The sequence below is a fragment of the Hemitrygon akajei genome, unplaced genomic scaffold, assembly GCF_048418815.1.
Source record: "Hemitrygon akajei unplaced genomic scaffold, sHemAka1.3 Scf000060, whole genome shotgun sequence".
Classification (NCBI taxonomy): Eukaryota; Metazoa; Chordata; class Chondrichthyes; order Myliobatiformes; family Dasyatidae; genus Hemitrygon; species Hemitrygon akajei.
The window spans coordinates 5,159,166-5,185,250 of NW_027331946.1; the positions used below are offsets into that span (position 1 = coordinate 5,159,166).

Consider the following 26,085-nt stretch of genomic DNA (forward strand, 5'->3'; position numbering starts at 1 on the left):
GAACTCGTACTAATGTGCGGCCCTCGGTAGAGTCGAGAAAGTATCACCTCTGCCTTCAAATTCATCCTTCCAAAGTGAATCACTTCGTACCTTTCCGGTTTGGGCTCCATCTGTAACTTCTCAGCGCTGCTCTGCGTCCTGTCAGTGTCCTGTTGTAATCTGTGACTACCTTCTATGCTAAACATAATTCCACGAACTTCCACATAATTGCGAGTACAATAACCCACCGTTCCACTTCCTTATTCACATCATTTTTAAAGAACAGAAATCCGGGGGTCTCAGAACCGATCTCTGCAGGACAGCACTGGCGCCAGCATCCAAGGGGAAAACGCTCCATCCATAACTATCCTCTGCCTTCTTGGGCGTTAGTCCTGAATTCACAAGCCAACTGTCCCAGGATACCAAGTCTTCCAACGTTCTGAAACGACCTCCCTTGGTTAAACGAAGGATGATCATCACATCCTCACAGAATTGAACCATGCTGATGAGACATGATCTGCCCCTCACAAAGCCATACTGATTCCCCCAAAGCAGGCAATGATTCTCCAAATTCTCGTAAATCCTGTTTTTAAGAGATTTCTCCAATAATGTGCGCATCACTGAAGTAGGACTCACCGCTTCCCGCAGTCACCCAGGGATTCTCCCGACCACACAAGAGGACTTATCTATCTTGATGCTTTCTTTTCAAACGTTCCAGTGCGTCCTCTGTCTTAACCTCGGTATGTTGTCGCACATCGGCCCGTTTAATGCTCATCTCACAAGTATCCGTCTCACTGGTGAATACTGAACTAAAGTCTTCATTCAGGACCTGCCGTTCTTCCCCTAACTTCAGGGACTTTTTCCATCTTCTATCCCCGACCTGTCCTTCACTCACTCTAGTCATCTTATTCTTCACATACATCTCGAATGGCTCGGGGTTTTCCTTAAAACCACTGCAGACCTTCTGTAGACGTTTCTAGTGATCCTAATTCCATTCTTCAGTTTGTCCCCGGCTACTTTGTAAATCTACAGTCATGTCTGATCCCTGCTTTCTAATCCTGAGGTCAGCTTCCTAAAGCTTCTTTCTTCCTCTTGACCAAATGTTTCACATCTCTTGTCAACCATGGTTCCTTCATCCTACCGTCCTTTCCCTGTCTGAATGGGACAAACCTGTCCAGAACCCCATGTAAGTGCAGCCTAAAACATACTGACATTTCCGTTGTGCATTTCCCAGGACACATCCGTTCCCGATTTATGCTTTGATGTTCCAGCCTAATAACTTCATAATTCCACTTACACAGTTAATTACTTCGGGAAATGACACAGAGCTGTGGGACGAGAGCATCTGCTCTCAGGATGAGGCTTTTCATTCCAGGTCGAAGGAGATGTCTTCCTTTTTTAAACAAAGGGGCTTCCCTTCGTCCACCATCAACTCTGCTCTCAAACGCATCTCTCCCATTTTCCGCACATCTGCCCTCACCCCATCCACCCGCCACCCCACTCGAGATAGGGTTCCCCTTTTGCTTACCTACCACCCAACCAGCCTTCAGGTCCAACGTATAATTCTCCGTAACTTCCGCCACCTCCAACGGGATCCCACTACCAAACACATTTTTCCCTCCCCTCCTCTTTCTGCTTTTCGCAGGGATCGCTCCCTACGCGACACCCTTGTCCACTCGTCCCCCCCCATTCCTTCCCACCGATCTCCCTCCTGGCACTTATCCTTGTAAACGGAACAAGTGCTACACCTACCCTTACACTTCCTCCCTCACCACCATTCAGGGCCCCAGACAGTCCTTCCAGGTGAGGCGACACTCCGGTGCTCCCGGTGTGGCCTTTTATATATTGGTGAGACACGACGCAGACTGGGAGACCGTTTCGCTGAACACCTACCCTCAGTCCGCCAGAAAAAGCCGAATCTCCCAGTGGCCACACATTTTAATTCCACGTCCCATTCCCATTCTGATATGTTTATCCATGGCCTCCTCTATTGTCAAGATGAATCGAAACTCAGGTTAGAGGAACAACACCTTATATACCGGCTGGGTAGCCTCCAACCTGATGCCATGAACATTGACTTCTCTAACTTCCGTTAATGACCCTCCTCCCCTTCTTACCCCATCCCTGACATATTTAGTTGTTTGCCTGTTCTCCATCTCCCTCTGGTGCTCCCCCCTCCTCTATTCTTTCTCCTGAGGCCTCCCGTCCATGATCCTTTCCCTTCTCCAGCTCTGTATCACTTTCGCCAATCACCTTTCCAGCACTTAGTTTCATCCCACCCCCTCCGGTCTTCTTCTATCATTTCGCATTTCCCTCTCCCCCCACTACTTTCAAATCTCTTACTATCTTTCCTTTCGGTTAGTCCTAACGAAGGGTCTCGGACCGAAACGTCGACAGCGCTTCTCCCTATAGATGCTGCCTGGCCTGCTGTGTTCCACCAGCATTTTGTGTGTGTTGTTGAGTAAATTAAAAACATCGAAGAGCTCCCCCTAAAGGCCTAACCCCGTATTTCCGCGTTTTATCCCCCACTCCCCTTCCTTTGACCTCAGGATCATGGAATCCTCGAGCCTAGGAGCACGAACAAACCCACCAGTGCCAGGACTACGGAGCTCTCACCTACCGGGTCGCCGCTCCCCCATGGATCAGACCCTCGGAGACGAGGAAAGTCCCCAACTTTCATCCAGCATTCCTCAGCCCCTTCGGTCTGAAGACCCTATCGACTCGAAACGCCTAGCAAGCGCACAGCAGCACCTCACTCTCCGGGGAGCGAATCCCCACCAGCTACGATTGCGGCGGACTGGAAGTGGGAGAGTGTCCCGCCCCCTGCTGCATTTAGCTGACTGTGGATTATTGGTGCACTGTCCTACTGTGCAGCGACAACTGCACAAACATGACCTTCATGGAAGAGTCATCAGAAGAAAACTTTCCCTGCGTCCTCACCACAAAGTTCAGCGTTGGAAGTTTGCAAAGGAACATCTAAACAAGCCTGATGCATTTTGGAAACAAGTCCTGTGGAATATTGAATTTAAAAGAGATATTTTTGGCAAAGGTATGTTTGGAGAAAGAAAGGTGCAGAATTTCATGAGCACGGGGTGGATCGATCATGCTTTTGGCTTGTGTTTCAGCCAGTGGCACGGGAAACATTTCCCTGGTGGAGGGAAGAATGAATTCAATTAAATACCAGCAAATTCTGGAAGCAAACATCACCCCGTCTGTAAAAAAGCTGAAGATGGAAAGCGGGTGGCTTCTACAACAGGATAACGATCCTATGCACACCTCAGAATCCACAATGGACTACCTCATGAGGCGCAAGCGGAAGGATTTGCCATGGACCTGACAGTCCCCCGACCTAAACATCATCGAACATCTGTGGCTAGACTTCAAAATAGCAACGCGGCCCAAGAATCTCACAGAACTTGAAGCCTTTTGCAAGGAAGAATGGGCGAATTTCCATCAACCAAGAATTGAAAGACGATTAGCTGTCTGCTGAAAGCGTCTACAAGCTGTGATACTTACCAAAGGGGGTGTTAGTAAGTACTGCCATGCAGGGTAACCAAACTTTTGCTTCGGGCCCTTTTTCTTTTTTTTTTCGTTATTTTGAAACTGTAAAAGTTGAAAATAAAATGTAATCTTTCTTAAAATATTAAAGAAATGTGTCATCTTTAACATTATGCCTTTTCGAAATCAGGTCAACTTTTATTTGCTTAGATATTCAGAGCAAAAGAAATTTTGACTAGGAGTGTCCAAACTTTTGCACTACACTGCTTATAGAAGAAAAGTGAGAGTGAAGGCAAGTGGGGCGAGAGGAGTAAGACAGGGGAAAGGAGAAGGTGAGGTTGGAGGAAAGAGGCTGAGGGAGAGGGGGTGTGCTGAACGATTAGAGAGGGGTGAGAGAATGGTGAGGGTGAGGAAGAAAGGAGGGACGAAGCAATAGATTGCGCTGTGGAGAGGCGAGGGAGGAAGATGCTCGGGGAGCTGATCACATTCAGACATGGTGTTGGGGGAGTTCCATTCCTTCTGTGGTAATATAGGAACAGGTGGGTAACACGAAAATATCGAAAATACGCAACAAAAGACGAACAAATTCGAGACGATGAAGGCAGAAAGTAAGAGAAACCAGAAATGATCCAACTCATTACAGGATCCTGAAACAGTTTAACTCAAGGTGATTACTTACACTGGCACAATCTGTTGGCAAACATCATTCCGCAAAATCATGCTTTAAATTGTAAACTCATGAAAGAGACGATCTATTACTACAAATAGAATCCTGAGGGAGCTTTAGAGTTAGAGTCCGACAATTGTATTATGACCGAGAGATAGAGCAATACATAATACACATCCAGATATAATATCACAGGATAAAGCAGCAAAAACAATTTACTTAACAGTCAACCAATCACAAATAAGAGATAAATCTGCAGGTATGTGTGTGTCATTCCAAATGCACATGATATACAGAAATCAGTACAACCATAATATGCTGACTTGAAAAATAAAATTGAAAGACTATGTTATATGAACAGGGTGTACAATGTCCCAATTGTAATATCTACTGGTGGTTTCATCCCAAAGTCACTGCACCACAATAATTATACCTACACAGGTATATTTTTGTGAATCTCCAGAAAGCTACCGTAATAAACATTACCAGAATAGTAGGAAAGTTCCCAGCAATTGAAAAATGAGTTTTGCCAGTCTTAGCTGTGACAAAAAAAGAAAAAATATTAACAGACATGTGTTTGTACTGGAGTGAATGCTGAGGAGATTCAACATGTATTTTACTCAGATGGAAATTTGGAAAACTGCCAAACTCGACAGTTACAATTCGGGTCTGTGTATAGGTGGATGTTGTCTGCTCATCGCGTGTTGACGGATCCGATGTTGGATGCAAACAGCTAAATCTCATTGCGGTGCTGCCCACTCACTGCGACCTCGGACCAGCCCCGATCTGACCGTCGGGGTGCTCACTGTGAATTCCGTCCGCTCTCCTTGTGACGGCCATATTTCCAGCAGCTGCTCCGTTTCCTCTCCGTCTGCGAGAAACACCGGCTTTTTCCGTCACTTGAGTGGTGAGTATTTACACTGTAGGGCGGGATTTATTATTCAACGTGGTTCGGCGATGATGACCACGGGGTTATGGTCAAAAATCAAAATAAGATGCAGGATGAATTTAATCATTGGTGCGGGCGCCGAGGTGTCTGTCCTCATGTTGTGTCTCCCTCGGGCTGCAAACATTTTATTCTCCCCGCTGCCACGTTCTCCAATGACCGCCGGTTTTTCACTGTCAAGGTGAAGAAATACCTCCTCCCACCACTGAGTAGACATTTTATTGATTAATTAGTTGAAATGACCGGATATCTCGCTGCGCTGGGGAACTGCTCTCTGAATTTGGACTGAGTTACCCCATAACGTGTTTGTGCAGCAACTTAATGCCATCAGCATGTATGCGGAGTGTTCAAACATTTTCCAAGCCTTGGAAGGAGTCCGAGCAAAAACGGACGTGGGGGAGGCAATGACGAGAGAATGAGAGCACAGTGGACAGTGGAGTGGAGACACACGGGGAAGAGAGAGATGTGTAGAGAAACTGAGATAAAAACGAGAGGCAGACAGAAGATCAGCGAGGGAGGGGAAGGCGAACGATGTAGAGACGTGAGGGAAAAGAAATTTCAAGGGAACAGACACTTTGGTTAGAAAGACTATGGCGGAGAAAGGTTGTTTGGAATGAGACTGGGAGTGGCTGGAAGAGTTATAGAGTGAGAGAGGGGGCAGAGGAAAGACAGTCTGGGAGAAAAGAGAGACTAGTGGAAGAGAGTCTTGCAGAGATGGGGAGAGACAATGTGAACGAAAGAGAGAAGCGTAGGAAGAAATAGACAGCCTGGGAGAAAGACGGGAGAAAGGGAGAGGTTGAGAAGCAGCGAGCGACAAGTACAGGGCATGAGATAGGAGGGGGATACGGGTAAAAGGAAAGTGACGTGGAGAGAGTAACAGGGCGATGGAAAGTTGGAGAGAGAAGGAATGGACAGAGAGACCGCAGGACAGAAAGCCTTGGGGGGGGGGGGGAGAGAGAGAGATTGAGAGACGCGGGGAGAGAGAGAGAGACTAGGCGGGAAAAGAAAGTCTGAAGTGGCAGAAAGACTGAGGAGAGAATTAGACTGGTAGGAGTGAGAGAGAGAGAGAGAGAGAGAGAGAGAGAGAGAGAGAGAGAGAGAGAGAGAGAGAGAGAGAGAGAGCGGATGAAAGTGTCGGGTGAGAGCCCATGCGAGGAGAGAGACTAGAGTCAAGCAAGAGACGGGGAGGACGAGGTAAACATGAGGAAGACAGACTGGACAGAGGAAACTGGGGGAATTGAGAGGGAATGAGTGAGAAATAGAATAGCAGGGAGATAGTACAGAGGAGAGAGACACGGGGTGGGGTTGGGTAGGATGGGAGACTGGGAGAGAGAGTCCCGGGTTGGGGAGAGATAGCGGGATTGGAAAGCGACAGTGATTGGAGAGACAGAGACTATGGGAGACGGAAGTGATAATGGGGGATAAGGGGAGACTGCAGAATGTGCAGAGACGAGGGAGAGAGACTTCTGGCAGAGAGATTGAGCGGGATAGTCTGGGAGAAATAGACTAGACAAGAGAGACTGGTTAGAGAGAGATTGGAGAGAGAGCCTGGGAGATAGACTGGAAGAAGAGAGACTGGGGAAGGACATGAACAGGGGTAAAGAGAGACTGGGGAGGACCTCCTCACTCTTCCTACCCACGTCATTGGCCCCTACATGAAACACGACATCCGGCTGCTGGCCCACCTTCTTGAGAATACTGAGAACTCGATTCGATAAATCGCGGACCCTGGTATCAGGGAGGCAACAGACCATCCGTTCTATTTCTCGATCTCTTCAACAGAACCTCCTATCTGTCCCCCTAACTATCGAATCCCCTATCACTGAATTTCATCCAGATCCAGCTCCACTTCCCTAACAGGGTTTGTCAGGAGCTGCAGCTTAATGCACCTTTTACAGGTGTAGTCATCAGGGACAATTTTGCTCGCCATGACTTCCCACAGGCTGCAAACGGAGCACTCAACTACCCTAACAGCTGCCTCCATTACCTACTCCTATGGTGTTTAAATTAATTAAAGGAACTTACCCGGCCTTACCTCACTGGGAGCAAGTTCGTCCTCAGCCTCTGCTCGCCGAAGCCTCACGAGCCAAACCTTCCTACTCTGTCTCCCACTACTCTGTCGCCCGCTCTGTTAATCTGCTCGCTTTTTAAATCTCCCGCTGCCTCACGGGTCGACTTTCACGCGCTTGCGCAGTCGTGCCCCGTTCAACTGCCGAAGAGATGACTGACCCTTCTCAATCAGCTCGCTTTTTAAATCTCCCGCTGGCTCACAGTGGGCGGCTCAATCCCGCCCAATCTGGTGGGCGCTGTACAGAATACTCCAAATGGGGAGATCGCGCCCTGCATGTTTCCGTGTTCGTCTCACAGTCAATTAAAAAAGGAACGCTCCACATTGTCCTCCCTTTTTGCAGCTGCGCAACTACACATGGTTTCCCATCGCACTCCCTTTGCACTCTGTTACTCGACCCTGTCCATTTTGAAACATATAAACCCGGAAAGTCCTGAAGCCATCCCTGCCCTTGTGACAGTCGAGTGTCTGTGACAGTTTTGAACATACTTCAACCAAAGTGACAATCACACCAGCAGCATTGAGCGTTTGGATCGCAACCTACCTGAACTGTATGAACTCAGCAATCTTCCGCCAATTCTGCAATTTCCGGATGATCAGGCATATACGAGAAAATCTGCAGATGCTGTCATGCCCCTTTCTTTCTCCCTAGGCCTCCCTTCCCATGATCCTCCCCCTTCTCCATCTCTGTATCCCTTTTGCCAACCAACTTTCCAGCTCTTAGCTTCATATCTCCCCCTCCTGTCCTCTCCTATCTTTTCGGATTTCCCTCTCCCCCTCCCACATCAAATATCTACTCACTCTTCTTTCAGTTGGTCCTGCCGAAGGGTCTCGGTCCGAAACCTCGACTGTACTTCTTCCTATAGATGCTGCCTGAGGTGCTGCGTTCCCTCAACATTTTGTGTGTGTTGCTTGATCAGACATAAGATTGTTTGAATCTATGACATATTTGCCAAGCCTGTTTATTGTAAAACGGCTTTATTTGAAAGCTCCGCGATATTGTCGTTGGACGTGAGTGTTATCTACACAGATGGCCATTTAATGTAAACACATACTTCAATCCATTTCTCAGCTCTTCTCTGAATTTCCTCTGTGTCAGTGTATAGATACAAGTATTGGTACACATACTGAGTACTTGAAACATGAATCCAAATTGCTGTAGGATGTATACCGGGGAACTCAAATATCTGTTCTCGTAAAAATAGTTTTGCACTTGCCATTTCAGGGTATGGGCTAAATAGGGCATCCAAAATAATATAAAATTAGCTGAAATAGAGAACAGCAAAATCATCGATTTTCTGCGTTTTTCCAACTCGGCATCTTTCTGATTGTCGCTGCTATGCCGAAGCTTTCTGCGGACTCTATTTGCCGCAACGATATGCCTTACGGTTAACCCGTTAAACACCAGGATTAGTCCGATTGGTAGCAATGGTGTTAAAATAGTGACCAGCAATGAGTATCCTCTCCACTCGGGTGAAGTAACGTATTCATATGTGGTGGTGCATCGCCACGGCGTATTGTCAATGATGACGTAAGGTTCAAGGGCAAAGTAAAACGGGACACTTCTCCCGCAGCTCACTATAACCACGGTCACGATAACCACCGTTGCTGTTCTCTCAGTGCAGTATCGCTCCCGCAGCTTTCTGCAACATATTGCGATGAAGCGATCGAAGGTAAAACTGACCGTGAACCAGACAGAACAGTCCCTGGTTACGACCCGAAATACAAGTGTCAGAGCGCATACAGGAGTGATGAGCAGGGATCTGGAATAAATGTGGATATTGTTGGTCTGTTCCACTAAAGCAAACACGATAACCACCATCAGATCCGCTGTTGCCATTCCAACCAGGTAACGAGTGATGCATTTGGAGAGTCCGCATTTTCCCCGAGATAGGATCACAATCGCCGTTAAATTCACTACAAGAAAATGGGAAAGAATAGAAATATAATTAGAACAAATGTAGATATTGTTGGTCTGTTTCACTGTAGCAATAACGATAACCACCATCAGATCCGCTGTTTCCATTCGTAAGGTATATCCAAGAAATTTAAAAACAAAATAGAAATATGGTCAACTCCCTGAATGCCCCCATTCTACCGAAGCTATGCAGGGTATGGTCTGTTTGGAAGAGGAAAGTGGGAATCCAGTGTGTGCGGTCTCGGTTGCTGCACTCCGGCTGGAGGACAATGACGGATGTGATTGTCTGCGGATTAGCGACCTTCCGACAGTTCAGAGCGAGGCATCCGAGTTCCACGACTCACGTACCGGTGAGCAGTCGATCGCCACAATAAACAGCACAATTTCCTTTATTAGAGGAGAAGGAAAAGACGGGATTATTTGTGGTAGTGACAAAGTGGAGTCAAGGAGATACAACGCACGATTTCTCATTACTGACTTACGGAAGAACAGACCTACGTGTCGAAATAGTCTGGACCGTCATTTAAATAAACTGCCACGTTGTTATAAGGTTGAAGTGTCTGCACTGATAGAGACTCGGGCTTGGAAAAGCAGAGACCAGCATCACTTCTGAAAGCCTAGCGTGGTGAAATTGTGAAACAATGACAATATCGACACCAACTTAATTGAGAAAAGAAGAAAACTCTGCGATCGAACTACGAAAAAATGAAATTAAAACCATTGGATGCTTGAATCCTCCATTCCGGAAACACGTTTCAGCCATCGGTAACATCTGTGCTCAGTAACAGTGCGGATACCGCAGCAGAGTAACGACGGCACCATACATAAAGTAACCAGCTCCGGTATCTTACCGGGGACACCAACCGCTACAAGTGTGGGATAGTAAATGGCCGCGATGTAGTAAATCGCTGGGTATTCCATATTCCGTCAGAAGCAGCGTTCAGTTGTACGGAGCGTTTCAGCTGCGCAGATGGACTGGTGATCGGTTTAGCAGACTTTTATTGAGCAGAGAGCAATTCCACTGAGGCAATTAGAGTGGTTGTCACGTCAGGGACATTAGTGACAACCAACTGCACAAACACTTACATTAAACTATTTTTACTCTTTCAATCCCACTGTCATGAATTTGACTCCTCAAGGGATTTTGCAATGTACTTACTTCAAAACAAAATATGATGTGCTTTTTTCCCATGTTATTTTCCATTACAGCTGGCTTCAGCTATTTAAACGAAGATATATTTTGTCATTGTTGCTTTTAAATCAGGCATTCAGCTTGAAATCGATTTATTTGGTACATTTGACGGAGCACATTCGCTTCTGAAGTTGAGGGAAGGAATTTGTTCTGGCGGGTGAAACGGAGATCACTTCTTTATTAACGGGGAACATTCATCATCTTTTCTTCTTTCTTTCCAGTCATTCTGGGCGGTGTGAGTGATGGAAATCACAGTGACAGCTGACATGTGTTACAATAAAATACACTGCACATATTCCTCCAAATACTTTAAAAGATCGACAGCGATATTCCAGAGACCTGTCGTCAAAAGGGGAGAGTGTCCTCGGGTGATTAGCGAGGGATGCGGACAGTTTGAAGAACAATGTTTTCCAGCGCACACATGGGCCGTTTGGCAGGAACCTGACCTCTGCCAGTGAATGACTGGACCGCCCCATACCCATGACCTGCGATGCAGTCTGCTTAACTTTAAAGATATTCTCAAACCTGCCACAATTCTACCAATATTTATCCATCCGTTCGGTCTTTGAACAAAAGTAGCAAGTGAAATCTGTGAACTATCCGCAGGTTCCCAGCCTGTTCCATTATTTGACAGTAATTTGTATTTCCTTTCTCCTGATTTACTGACAGGTATATTGCGGAATTGTTCAAGCTCACCTGTCAATCACATTTCTTCCTGCTCCTGCAGTGCACCGCTCCGTGACGATTGTGGTTCTCGTACCGATGAGCGGGCCTCGGCTTATTGGAGAGTCTCATCACTCTGTTTCCGTTGTGGAACTCGTACTAATGTGCGGCCCTCGGTTGACTCCAGAAAGTATCACCTCTGCCTTCAAATTCCACCTTCCAACGTGAATCACTCCGTAATGTTCCGGGTTGAACTCCATCTTTAACTTCTCAGCGCTGCTCTGCGTCCTGTCACTGTCCCGTTGTAAACTCTGACTATCTTCTATACTATCCCCAATTCCAGCAACCTCCACATCATTGCAAATACAATAAACAACCCTTCCACTTATTTATTCACATCATTTTAAAGCACAAATATCCTGGGGTCTCAGAACAGATCTCTGCAGGACACCATTGGCACCGGCATCCAAGGGGAAAACGCTCCATCCACAACTATCCTCTGCCTTCTGGGGCGTCAGTCCTGAATCCACAAGCCAACTTTCCCAGGATACCAAGCCTTCTGAAAGGTCCTGCCATGGTTAACCGTAAGTATATCCGTCACATCCTCACAGAATTCAACCAGGGTCGTGAGACATGATCTGCCCCTCACAAAGCCATACTGACTCTCCAAAAATTGGGTAATGTTTCTCCAAATTCTCGTAAATCCTGTTTCTAAGAAAGTTCTCTGATAATTTTCCCATCACTGAAGTAGGACTCACCGCTTCCCGCAGTCACTCAGGCTTTCTCCCGACCACACCAGAAGACGTATTTAACCTACTGTATTTTTTTTTCAGAAGTTCCAATACATCCTCTCTCTTAACCTCGGTATGTTGTCGCACATCGGCCGGTTTAATGCTCTCCTCACAAATGTCCCTCTGACTGGTGAATACTGAACAAAAGTTTTCATTCCTGACCTGCCCTTCTTCATCCGACCTCAGCGGCTTGTTTCATCTTCTATCCCCGACCGGTCCTACACACATTCCAGTCTTCTTTTTCTTCACATACATCTAGAATGGCTTGGGGTTTTCCTGAAAGACACTGCAGACCTTCTGTAAAACTTTCTAGTGATCCTAATTTCATTCTTCAGTTTGTCCCCGGCTACTTTGTAAATCGACAGTCATGTCTGATCCCTGCTTTCTAATCCTGAGGTCAGCTTCCTGACACGGGGCTGTGGGACGGGAGCGGGTAGAGTGATTAATTTGGTTCCGGACACGAGGAAGTGTGCTGACAGTGGGGCAATGGGATGGGTATTGGGAATCACACGAGGTTGTGGGGACTCAGCGGGGCATTGAGATTACTTGGTGACTGTGTGATTAGTGTGTGTAACCCTTTTAGGAAAGGAGGGTGCTAGACCCCTTATGATTTACCTTCCGACACCACTGATCGACAGACGGCGCAATGGCTGTTCTACACACCGTCCTTACACATCTGGAGAAGAAGGATGCTTATGTGAGAATGCTATTCTTGGACTACAGTTCAGTATTCAACTCCATCATTCCCCCAAGGCTCGACAGGATGCTCAGAGATCTCGTCCTTGCCTTTTAGAAAGGTTGTAAGAATGGGCTCCCTCACTTCCACCCCTCTGACTTTCAACACAGGAGCCCCTCAGCGCCATGTACTGAGACCCCTCCCTTACCCCCTGTATACCCATGACTGTATCGCCACCCACAGCTCCAATCTGTTAATTAAATTTGCCGACGTTACTCTATTAATTGGACTAATCTCAAAAAATAACGAAGTGGCCTACAGGGAAGAAGTTATCTCTCTGACACAGTGCCGTCAAGTAAAAAAACCTCCCTTAATGTCGCAAAAACAAAGGAGCTGGCTGTTCATTACAGGAGGAATGGAGCCGGGCTAACTCCTATTGATATCAATGGATCTGGGGTTGAGAGGGTGAACAGCTTTATGTTCCTCGGCATCCACATCCCCGAGAACCTCACGTGGTCTGTACATGCCAGCCGTGACCTGAAAAGCACAACAGCTCACGTAGACATTGTAAGCTGTTTTGGGCTGCTGATATTAGGAAAAATGGACTAACATTTGAGTGAGTTTATCAGAGGTTTATGAAAGTGATTCCAGGATTGGATACCTTGTCATATGAAGAGAATATGATGGGTGATACAATTTAATCCTATCGAATGTCCTGGATGGGCTGAATGTGAGGGTTTGCGTCCTATGGTGGGAGCGTCTAGGGCCAGAGGAGACAATTTCTGAATAGGGGGTCGTCCATTTGCAACGTTGATGAGTTTAGCCAGAGAGTGGTGAATCTGTGGCATTCGTTGCCACTTGCAGAGTGGAGGCCAAGACTTTGTGCTTATTTAAGACGGAGGTCGATAGATTCTTGACTAGACAGAACATGAAGGGATACAGGGAGAAAGCCGGAGATTGGGTCTGAGAGGAACATTGGACGAGCCATGATGAAATGGCGGAGCAGACTCGATATCCTAGCTCTCCTCCCACGTCTTTAGTCTTATGTTTAATATCCATCTCTCAGTTGTATTGTATCTGGCTGATCTGGTTCATACACTACCGGCTCTATTGCAACTTTCATTATTTTGCTCTGCACTGATCCTGTCTAAAGTTCATGTTTATATCTTTAGAATATAGTTCTACTATTTAATTAATTCTTCTACCTTTGATGATGAAGGAGCGATCGACTGTCTATACAGGGTTTGTCAACTGTTACGTACCCTTGTCACGTGACTGGGGTTGAAGTTATACTGGACATGAGGTAATGGTGGAGTGATGTCATTTTCCCGCCAGTAGAGGTCATGTGACAGGTTTTTTCTACAGGGTATAAAAGGGAGACCCACCCTGTCAGGTGGGGCAGTTCGTGGCTAGATTTGCCAAGATGACTTCATGTTACTGTGTGATTTAATGTGATGACGCAGTTTAGTTAAAAATGAAGTTTTATATAATGCCTAAAGTTTAAAAGGTCAGAGCCAACGGTTACTTTGCTAATGGAGAGTGAAGTTTGGAAGACAAATCGAGAAGAATCGATTTTCGATGGATTGACTTCGACCTTGTGTGATCCTCATTCGGAAGGATTTCGTTTGCTATTCTCACGATAGTCTCCGCTGGAAAAAGCGGGAGATTGAGAATATTGTGGAAGGAAGGTCAGTCACTTTAAGTTGTTATATTTAATAAAATTCGACGTGGGAGTTCGACGCTGGGAATCGAAGGACATCGACGTGGAAGAAAATTTACATCGCTTTAAAAAGTCTCTCCTTTTAAAAGTACCGTGAGCTTTTGAACTGTCGGCATATCGTTCTTTGAACTGTTTTCATTCGGCAATTCGCTTTAGAGAACTGAGTTCTTTTCAATACTGCTTTAAAGACTGTTTGGGACTGCAACGCTATTAAGAACTGTTTGATTCAGCTGCCAGCAGCTGGTTTCGGGTCATTGTTTGGGTTTGTTTACTTTTGAAGGGGGTTTGTTATCAGTGTTTAATAAACGTGTTATTCGTTATAAAACCCCTTGCCTAACTCATATATATTATTGTTGCCCGAATACGTAACATAATTATGGGGGCTACGTTCGGAATTGAATTATTTGAGTTTAAAAAGTTTTTTGAATTTTGAGTCGGTGTTTTGGTACCGGGGATTGCTCGATTTTTTTTTGTTTGATTGGCTTGTGAGTGGTATTCGGCAACGATGAATATTGATGAGTTTCTGGATTCGCCAGTCGCGGATTTGTTAGCGAAGGCGAAAAAAACTGAAGTCTCTGAACTTGCTAATCGGTTGCATCTTAAAGGGATTTTGCCAACTACATCAAAAGCTGTAATACAGAGAAAGATCGCATCACATTTTGTGGCTTCGGGTCATTTTGAAGAATCGATTTTAGAATCGTTTCCAATAAGTAATCTGGAGATGCAGTTGCAAATTGAACAAATGAGGTTGGAACAAAGTAAAGCAGAGTTAGAGAGGTGTAAATTGGAATCTGAGCAGAAGAAAAGAGAATTTGAATATGCAATGGTGAATTTAAGGTCTGAGAATCAGTCTTCTGATTCTAGAAAACCGTTTGTTGCTAGCCAAGAAATTAAATTGGTCCCTCCATTTAGTGAAACAGAAGTGGAGAGATATTTTCAACATTTTGAAACTATTGCTCGGATGTCAGAGTGGCCGAAAGATAAATGGTCAGTGTTATTACAGAGTGTAATCAAAGGCAAGGCAAGACACGTTTACACAGCTTTAACTGCTGCGCAAGCATTAGATTATGATATTGTGAAAGAAAATATTCTCAAATCGTATGAATTGGTCCCAGAAGCGTATAGGGAAAGATTCAGGAGTTTGAAAAAGTCTGTGGAAAAGACTTATGTGGAATTTGCCTATGATAAAGCTATGTGTTTTGAGAGATGGGTTTCTTCTAAAAATGTAAATGAGGACTATGATACATTGAGAGAGCTGATTTTAATGGAGGAATTTAAAAGAAGCATTCCTGTTGAAGTAAGGACCTACTTAAATGAGAGGGATACTGATAAATTGCAGGACTGTGCTAGATTAGCTGATGAGTATGTTTTAATCCATAAGAATAAATTTCCTCAGGGTAGAATTTTCAAGAGGAAAAATAATATGGAGACTCCAGGTAAATCAGAAATTAAATCGGAGGTTAATGAGAGAGGTAAGGAGGAAGGAAAACCTGTGAAGGAAAGACAGTTTGGTCTTATTTGTAACTATTGTAAGAAGCCTGGCCATGTAATAGCTAACTGTTTCAAATTGAAAAAGAAAGAGAAGGAAGCAGTTCCAGATGCTTGTGTGCAACATACTAAAGCACCTGTAAAGTTACAGGGTTTGGTAAACACAAATGAGGATTTGTTAGAGTCTGACAAAGTTAGAAAGGGATATGATCATTTTATAACTGAAGGGTTTGTATCCTTGAAAGAAGGATCTACTCTGGTGCCAATAAAAATTCTTAGGGATACTGGAGCTTCTCAATCACTGATGTTAGATAGTGTGTTGAAGTTTAATGAAGAGAGTGATACTGGTGAGGTAAATTACATAAGAGGTGTTGGAAGTGATTTTATGCCTGTACATTTACATGAAGTAAATTTAAAGTCAGGGTTAGCTACAGGATTTGTTAAGGTAGGATTACAGCATAGCTTACCTGTGAAGGGTATTTCTTTATTGTTAGGTAATGACTTGGCAGGTGGACAAGTTTTTCCTGAAGTGCATTTGACAATGGAATCAGAGGAACCAGAGGTGAATTCTAACACAGATTCTTCCTGTGTTGTGACTAGAGCTATGGCTAAAAAGATTGATGTGCAGAATGAGGTTGTTACTCATGACTGTTCAACTCAGGATTTGAGTTTTGAGGATGTGTCAGAGACTTTCTTACCTTCGTTGTTTGAACAAGATTCAGGGAGTAAGTCTGACTATGAAGATTTATCTCTGTCTCGGAAGGAGATGATAGCAGAGCAGAATAGAGATCCTGAGATTGTAAAATTAAGGGAACAAGCTTTACTAGGTAGTGAAATTGAGAAGGTGTCAGTAGGATATTACTTGGAAAAAGGAGTGTTGATGAGGAAGTGGAGGTCGCCTACAATTCCTGCAAGTGAGGAATGGAATGTTGTTTACCAGGTAGTTGTTCCTAAAGTTTATCGGAATGAGATTTTGACTTTAGCTCATAGTGTGCCTTTAGGTGGACATCAAGGGGTAAGGAAAACTGTGGACAAGATTTTAAAACATTTTTACTGGCCTGGTTTAAGAAAAGATGTGGCGATGTTTTGTAAGACGTGCCATACTTGTCAAATTGTGGGTAAACCAAATCAGGTTACACCAGTAGCTCCATTACAACCTATTCCAGCATTTGGTGAACCGTTTTCTAAAGTTATTGTAGATTGTGTTGGTCCATTACCAAAGACAAAAACTGGTTATCAGTATTTGTTGACTATCATGTGTACTTCGTCTAGGTTTCCAGAGGCAGTACCACTTAGGAATATAAAAGCTAAAACTGTGACGAAGGCTCTTATAAAATTCTTTACTTATTTTGGATTGCCTAAGGAAATACAAACTGATCAAGGTAGTAATTTTATGTCTGGATTGTTTCAACAGATAGTTTATAAATTGGGAGCTAAGCAAATTACTTCGTCTGCATACCATCCAGAATCGCAAGGTGCCTTGGAGAGGTTTCATTCTACTCTCAAGAATATGATTAGGACATATTGTGTGGAGAATGAAAGTGACTGGGATGAGAGTATAAACTTACTTTTATTTGTAGTAAGGGAATCGGTACAGGAATCTTTAGGGTTTAGTCCATTTGAACTTGTGTTTGGACATAGAGTTAGAGGACCTTTAGCTTTATTGAAGGAACAGTGGATTAGTAAGGAAGTACATACTAATTTGTTGGACTATGTTTTGAAATTTAAGGACAGGTTACATAAAGCTTGTAGCTTAGCCAAGGAAAATTTGAAGTTGGCTCAGGAGAAAATGAAGACTTGGTATGATAAGGAAGCTAGGATGAGGATGTTTAAGCCTGGAGATAAGGTGTTGGTTTTTTTCCCAGTGCAGACAAATCCTTTACAAGCTAGATTTCATGGACCTTATGAAATTGTGTCTAGAGTTAATGATGTGGATTATGTAATAAAAAATCCAGATCGTAGAAGGTCAACACAACTTTGCCACATAAATATGATTAAACCATATTTTGAGAAACAATCTGATACTGTGACTGTTGTGGTTAGTGAGAATGAGTTGGATTTAACTGGGAACATGATAGATGATTCATCTGACTTTCATTCTAAATCTAACATTGTTTCTGTTAGGTTACCTAATTCGACTATTTTGGAAAATATGGATGAGAAATTATCACATTTACAGCTAGAGCAGAAACAACAGATGAAGGAATTGATTTTTAAGTATAAGGATTTGTTTCCAGATGTTCCGAGAAGGACTACTATAGCTTCACATGATGTAGATGTTGGAGATGCCAAACCTATTAAACAACATCCATATAGGATGAACATGGAAAAATGTGAACTTGCTGAGAAAGAAATTGAATACATGTTAGAGAATGATATTATTAGACATTCTAACTCGAATTGGAGTTCGCCATGTGTTATGGTGCCAAAACCTGATGGTAGTATTAGGTTTTGTACGGACTATAGAAAGGTGAATGCTGTAACGAAAACAGATGCATATCCAATTCCTAGAGTAGATGATTGTGTAGATAAGGTTGGAAAAGCAAAGTTCCTTACAAAGATTGATTTATTGAAAGGGTATTGGTGTGTTCCATTAACGGACAGAGGTAGAGAGATTTCTGCATTTGTAATTCCATCTGGGTTATATGAGTATAATGTTCTTCCATTTGGGATGAAGAATGCCCCAGGTACTTTTCAGAGGATGATTAATTCTGTGATTCAGGGATTGAAAGATACTGATGCTTATATTGATGATTTAGTGACAGGAAATGATACTTGGGAAGCACACATTATTGCGGTGGAGAAATTGTTTGAAAAGCTTTCAAAAGCTAACTTGACTATTAATTTAGCCAAGAGTGAATTTGGACATGCTACTGTGACTTACCTTGGTTATGTTGTGGGTCAAGGTAAGGTAGCTCCTGTTCAGGCAAAAGTTCAGGCAATTTTAGAAATTCCCACTCCGACGGGGAAAAAAACTCTCAGAAGGTTTTTGGGAATGGTAGGATATTATCGAAAATTTTGTAAGAATTTTGCTAATGTTGCCCTTCCATTAACTAATCTTCTGCAGAAGAATGTGAAGTATGTATGGACGGTGTTTTGTCAGGAAGCATTTGAAAAATTGAAAACAATGATATGTCAACAACCTGTGCTTAAGGCACCTGACTTTGAAAAACCTTTTTCATTAGCTGTAGATGCTAGTGATGAAGCTGCGGGAGCAGTATTGATGCAGAGGAATGAGGGTGATGAGGTTGATCATCCAGTAGCTTACTTTTCTAAGAAATTTAATAAGCATCAAAGAAACTATTCAACAATAGAGAAAGAATTGTTATCTCTTGTTTTAGCTTTGGAATATTTTGAGGTATATGTTGGTACAACTCAAAAACCACTTATTGTTTACACTGATCATAATCCGTTAGTTTTTCTGAGTAAGATGAAAAACAAAAACAGAAGATTGTTAAATTGGAGTTTGATGTTACAAGAGTACAATATTGTGATAACTCATATTAAAGGTAGAGATAATGTGGTTGCTGATTGTCTATCTCGATATTGAATGTACAATGTTTTTTTTTGGAGTGGTTTTTTTTTATTGTAACACTCCTACTGTATTGTATATTGTGTATGTTATATAATTTATACATTTGTTTTTTCTTGTAAGTAATTGTTAAAATTTTTGTTCTTGTCAGACCAAAAATGTTTTTTTTGGAGGGAGGTGTTACGTACCCTTGTCACGTGACTGGGGTTGAAGTTATACTGGACATGAGGTAATGGTGGAGTGATGTCATTTTCCCGCCAGTAGAGGTCATGTGACAGGTTTTTTCTACAGGGTATAAAAGGGAGACCCACCCTGTCAGGTGGGGCAGTTCGTGGCTAGATTTGCCAAGATGACTTCATGTTACTGTGTGATTTAATGTGATGACGCAGTTTAGTTAAAAATGAAGTTTTATATAATGCCTAAAGTTTAAAAGGTCAGAGCCAACGGTTACTTTGCTAATGGAGAGTGAAGTTTGGAAGACAAATCGAGAAGAATCGATTTTCGATGGATTGACTTCGACCTTGTGTGATCCTCATTCGGAAGGATTTCGTTTGCTATTCTCACGATAGTCTCCGCTGGAAAAAGCGGGAGATTGAGAATATTGTGGAAGGAAGGTCAGTCACTTTAAGTTGTTATATTTAATAAAATTCGACGTGGGAGTTCGACGCTGGGAATCGAAGGACATCGACGTGGAAGAGAATTTACATCGCTTTAAAAAGTCTCTCCTTTTAAAAGTACCGTGAGCTTTTGAACTGTCGGCATATCGTTCTTTGAACTGTTTTCATTCGGCAATTCGCTTTAGAGAACTGAGTTCTTTTCAATACTGCTTTAAAGACTGTTTCGGACTGCAACGCTATTAAGAACTGTTTGATTCAGCTGCCAGCAGCTGGTTTCGGGTCATTGTTTGGGTTTGTTTACTTTTGAAGGGGGTTTGTTATCAGTGTTTAATAAACGTGTTATTCGTTATAAAACCCCTTGCCTAACTCATCTATATTATTGTTGCCCGAATACGTAACACAACCTCTAAAATTATTATTATATTTTACTTGTTTCTTAGCTCGAGCTGGTAGCTCGAAGCACACTCATTTCTCACTTTGCTAGGAAACTGTGTGCTCAAATCACTGGGATGTCTTCTACGGACGAACATGAGTGGTTCACTTGATCTTCCATAGTGTCCATTTCTTCCTGTTTCTGGATTGTGCTCTCATTTTAGTTTAGTGGTGTGCATTTTGGATTGGTTTTACACATTTCGGCATGCAGTGCTCAATTATGGTTTCGTTAAGAAAAACATATCCTGAGGAGGATTTTTTTAATTAACACCCCTCCCCTTCTCCTAGTTTCTCCGATGAAGAACCTCCTTGTTATTGTTCCTCCCCTGCCCACTGCACTTCTTACTCTGATATATCATCTCCTTTTCCAAAAAAGGGTACCGTGAGTGCAGATGCCATTACTAATGAGAAAATGTGATTTGAAAGCTGGAAAGCCTGGAGGTAGGTAAGACTCCTGGACCAGATGATGTACACCTCAGAGTTCTGAAAGAGGTAGCTGAAGAGTTTGTGAAGGTATTAGAGTCATAAAACATGACAACACAGGAAAATGCCATTCGGCCAGTCTAGTCTGCGTCAAGCAATTAATCTGCCTAGTTCCAGGAAATTCTAACGGGACCATAGTCATCCATTCCCTCCCATCCATATACCCATCCGAACTTCTCTGAAATGTTGCAAATCGACCCTGCCACTTGCTCTGGCAGCACATTCCATATTCTCACCGCCTCTGAGTGAAGACGCTCCCCCACATGTTTCTCTTAAAGATTGAGTAATCATCTTTCAAGATTGTCTTGATTTTGGAATGTTTGTGGCAAACTAGGAAGTCGCAAATGTCACCCCACTCTTTAAGAAGGAAGGGAGGCAGAAGAAAGGAAATTGCAGAACAGATAGGCTGACATCAGTGGTTGGATTCCATTAAGAATGATTTTTCGGGGTACATTCAGCATGGTTTTCTTTAGGGTATATATGACAAATCTCCTGGAATTCTTTGACAAAATAACAAGCAGGTTAGAGAAAGGAGAGGCAGTTGTTGTTTTTCTCTAGGACTTTCAGATGGTTTTTAGCAACTTGCTGCACATGAGGCTGCCAAACAAGATCACAACTCATGGTATTAAAGGAAGGATATTGGCACGGATGACTGGTGTACTGGAATCACGCAAAGAGTTTGAAGTGGGCTGAGAAGTGGCAGATGAAGTTCAACACGGAGAAGTGTTGGTACACTTTGGAAGGACAAACTACAAGGTAGAGTAAAAATTAAAATTCAGGAAATTTGGCAGTGTGGAGGACCAGAGGGATCTGGGGTTACAATTTAAGTTGTGCGGCAGGGTTTAAAGATCGGCACAACATTGTGGGCCGAAGGGTCTGTACTGTGATGTACTCTTCTATGTTCTATGTTCTAAAACCAGACTCAAGTGTGTTCCATTTCTTTTAACCCGTAACGGGATACGTGGCAAAATTGGGGGCTCGTCCAGGAAATAAAAAATGCTGGGAGCCATTCTAAATTTGTTGGGGGCTTAATTGAGTGATCAGTGGTTGAACGTATTGTAGAATAACACTTCTGATTCCCTTGAGTGGAAAATCAACAGCAATGGAGATTGAGGTTGGTAGGTTTCTGTGGAACCATCCCCTGAAGTATGAGATGATGCTAAGAGGGATGTGCTGTTGGGAATTACTCATAAGTTAAAACTTAAGGTGAGCACATGAATGCGGATTTCGATAATACAGCCGTTAATAGCAGAGCATTATATATGAAAGGGACGTTTGAAGAGGATGTGTGGGAAATGTTGTGGAAAGTAAACCTACTGAGGCTGAAGTTCAGCTTCGGTTAGAAAAATTAAAGGGATGATGAGAAAGTGGCTGAGAGTCAGCAGACGAGTTTGCTTTAACCCATGAGGTTAAGCTTTCCCTGAATGAGAGCCTCAAAGAGAGTAGCTGGGTTAATCAGCGTGAACTGGAATTTGAAATTGGGACTAGTAATGAAAGCGGAGAAGAGGAGGTTGGCTCGATGGCCTGTGTTCAGGTTGTTTAAGCACCTGTGAATTCACAGGGTACTGAACCTTGTGTTGAATCTCAGTTAAGGTCTGAGGTGTTTGACCCGGTTGTAAAGGAATGCATTTCTTTTGTGTCAGATGGACTTGGTTCAGTGAATAATGGGTTAACCTTGTTCCCAGTGGAAATTGAGGTTTCTCAGTCACTTGAGTAGACAGTGATCTAAAAGTTTGTGATGAGATGAAAACTGGTGAGGTGAATTTTACTGAAGATATTGAGAAGGGTGCAGTCTCTGAACTTTTGAACAAAGTACCTGTGAAATCTGGATTGGTTTCAAGACCTTTGACCTTGCTGACAGAACGAGCTCTCTCAGATTCTGAGACACTACACGTTGATTTGTTTAACTATATTTTGGAATTTAACGATAAACTCCTTGGTGATGTTGTTCAAGTTTGGTGAATTGGAGACACGGGGCTCGGAGACTTCTCAAAACAAAGTGTTGTTATGACCAAGAGAGGCCATCTGCAGGTGTTCTTATGGAAATATATAGGACTAAAGATCTTGGAGATGGAATTAATGACTTGTTTGGAACAAAGGACTTCTTTGGAAGTTCAGCAAGTGGGCTTAGTTTAGAAAATATTAGTGAGGAGTTAGCACCTGTGCAGGATAAAGATCAGGCCGTCCTTGAAAGCGCCGGTTGGAGCTGATCACGTGATGGTTAATTGTTCTGTGGTGAAGTGGAATAGAGAAAATGGGTCATCAAACGCTAGTTTTGAAGATAACATGATTTGGTTTTTGCGGGAATTTGGTTTGGTAACAAAGTATGTGAAAGGTAAAGACAAAAACATGGTGGATTGACTGTCTGGATGTTAAGTTTAAGAATGAGATAGAAACTAGTATTTTATACGCTTCTGTAGTCTACTACATGTTAATCAGGTATGTATTGCTTTATATTCTGTAATCTACAGTTAGACAAAAATTTTGCTCCTTGATCAAACTTTTTTCCCAACAATAGGGAGGTGTGACGAGATCCAAAGCATTATTCAATATGAAATGTGCATTTAAGAGAGAGAGAGAGAGAGAGTGAGAGAGAGAGAGAGAGAGAGAGAGAGAGGAGAGAGAGAGAGAGAGAGAGAGAGAGAGAGAGAGAGAGAGAGGAGAGAGAGAGGAGAGAGAGAGAGAGAGAGAGAGAGAGAGAGAGAGAGAGAGTGGGTGTACACTGATTCAGAGAGAGTGAGCACCGAACAGCTCGTGAGTCTCCATGGTTACGGAAGGGGCGTGGCTATATAATGGGCAGCTTGCGTTCAGCATGTTTGGGATATATACAAGGTCAGCTAGATTTTCACACAGAAACACGGACACACGGAGGACACGGAGAGATATACAGAAGAATCGACACTGGATGAGCTTTCACTGCCCACGAAAGGGTGGGTTTTGCTCGCAGTGTGGAAAAGGGGTGACGGGTGGAATGGTATCGGTGTGTTTAACCCTGGACTGTGTTGATAGCTTTAGCGCGTGAAAACGGTACCCCTTTGTGTGGTCACAGTCGGTAACTTTAACAGGACTTCGGAGGACAACGGAAAGTTCGACGGCATCGGGCTTACTGGAAAACAAATCACCTCTCGCTCTCTCTCCTCAGTTCTACTCAACTTTATATCAAGAACTGAACTGACGTCATTCTTATACCATCGTAAGACTGTATCATTTACAACCTAAACTTGAAGAAGTTTGGGGTTTTAATTTACAACTTGTGTATGCATAAACTCTTCTAACCTGTTCGGTTTATCTGGTTTTATACTACTATATTACATAGTACATAGAACATAGAAGATAGATAGATAGATAGATAGATAGATAGATAGATAGATAGATAGATAGATAGATAGATAGATAGATAGATAGATACTTTATTCATCCCCATGGGGAAATTCCAACTTTTTTTCAATGTCCCATACACTTGTTGTAGCAAAACTAATTACATACAATACTTAACTCAGTAAAAAATATGATATGCATCTAAATCACTATCTCAAAAGCATTAATAATAGCTTTTAAAAAGTTCTTAAGTCCTGGCGGTACAACATATTACAGGCCCCTCGGCCCACAATGATGTGCCGACTCTCAAACCCTCCCTCCCATGTAACACCCCCACCCACATTAAGTTCCTCCATATAACTGCCAAGTAGTCTCTTTAACTTCAGTAGTGTATCTGCCTCCACCACTGACTCAGGCAGTGCATTCCACGCACCAACCTCTCTCTGAGTAAAATACATTCCCCTAATATCACACTTGAACTTCCCTCCCCTTACCTTAAAGTCATGTTCTCTTGTTCTGAGCAGTTGTGCACTGGGGAAGAGGCTCTTGCTGTCCACTCTATCTATTCCTCTTAATATCTTGTACACCTCTATGATATCTCCACTCATCCTCCTTCTCTCCAAAGAGTGAAGCCCTAGCTCCCTTAATTACGTAGATACTAATAAATAGTGTTTGGTTTGTAACCAGACTCCAGGTGTGTTCCATTTCTGCTGGTTCTTTTAACCCCTATGCGGCACGTAACAAAACCGTTCCAACCTCTACATCACACCGCATTTCTGTAAACCCCTTCGACCCCTACAGCACTCGGCATCTCTGCAAAACCTCCATCATCCACGCTGGTGCATTCAGACGACAGCAGAATCCGAGAAAGATACCGTCGTGTCAGATTGAATGGCTCATAAAACACTATTGGCCAGAAGAAACTATAGACTGATCAAGGGCAGGGGAAGCAGACAAACCAGTTCTCTCCAGCCCCCCACCCCACCCATTTTGTGGACTATGAACTGATTCTTGCACTGGAATAATTTAATCAGAGGAACTGAATGTGGACACGGGGAGCTTCAGGTAATGATCTGCTAAACCTGAGACCATTCTCAAACAAGTCGCCATTTGTTATGTGAATGGCGTGGACTCTGAACTGATTCTTGACTCTGGGACAATCTAATCAGAGAAATAAACCTGAGACCATGCTCAGAGGAGCAGCTACTTGTTGCGTAAAATGCCAGACATATCAAAGAAGCAATCTGTAGTCTCGTTAGACTCTGTCTGGGTTGCCTCATTTAACTGGTTTGGACCAGTCAGGGTGTAAAGATACGAATACACAAGGCTGGGGTGGGCAGAACCACGTAAAATGTGTTGGTTGTAACTCTCTACAATGATCAGTAACCAGGTGACCCAGGTAGGTCAGGTGACCTTGAGCCAATGGTTTGGAGATCCAATGGTTCAATTGATGAGGAACAATATAAGATTCCGGAGCTTCAGATATGCCGGGGTGATAACTCTCCAGCGGCCAGAGAACAACCATTGCCGAAATGTAGGACCACACAGACACGTGGAGATCGGGAACATGAGGATCGGAAGATGATGAGAGGCATTGATCGTGTGGATATTCAGAGGCTTTTCCCCAGGGCTGAAATGGTTGCCACAAGAGGACACAGGTTGAAGGTGCTGGGGTGTCGGTACAGAGGAGATGTCAGGGGTAATTTTTTTCACTCAGCGAGTGGTGAGTGCGTGGAATAAGCTGCCGGCAATAGTGGTGGAGGCGGATACGATTGGGTCTTTTAAGAGACTTTTGGATAGGTACATGGAGCTTAGAAAAATAGTGGGCTATATGTAAGCCTAGTCATTTCTAATTTTGAAACATATTCGGCAGAACTTTGAGGGCCGAAGGTCCAGTATTGTGCTGTAGGTTTCCTATGTTTCTAGGGAATGCCTTGCCAGCGTAGACTCTTTTCCCGGGTAATACCTTTTCTCTTCATTGACTGTTCATGGAGTGTCAGGGTTTCCAGTAGGGTGCACACAGGAAGATAGTGTGTAAATCTACGTGCTTTTAGTAGAAATAATAAAAAGATACTTTTTGTTAAATATAGATTCTCT

The 26,085-nt window shown here is 43.4% G+C and overlaps 1 protein-coding gene across 1 annotated transcript in view; it reads right to left on the reverse strand.

Moving 5' to 3' along the window:
* Positions 1-26,085, reverse strand: part of LOC140721733 (NACHT, LRR and PYD domains-containing protein 3-like) — a 943,069-nt gene that overhangs the window by 610,044 nt on the left and 306,940 nt on the right. The gene's annotated exons all lie outside the window — the stretch shown is intronic.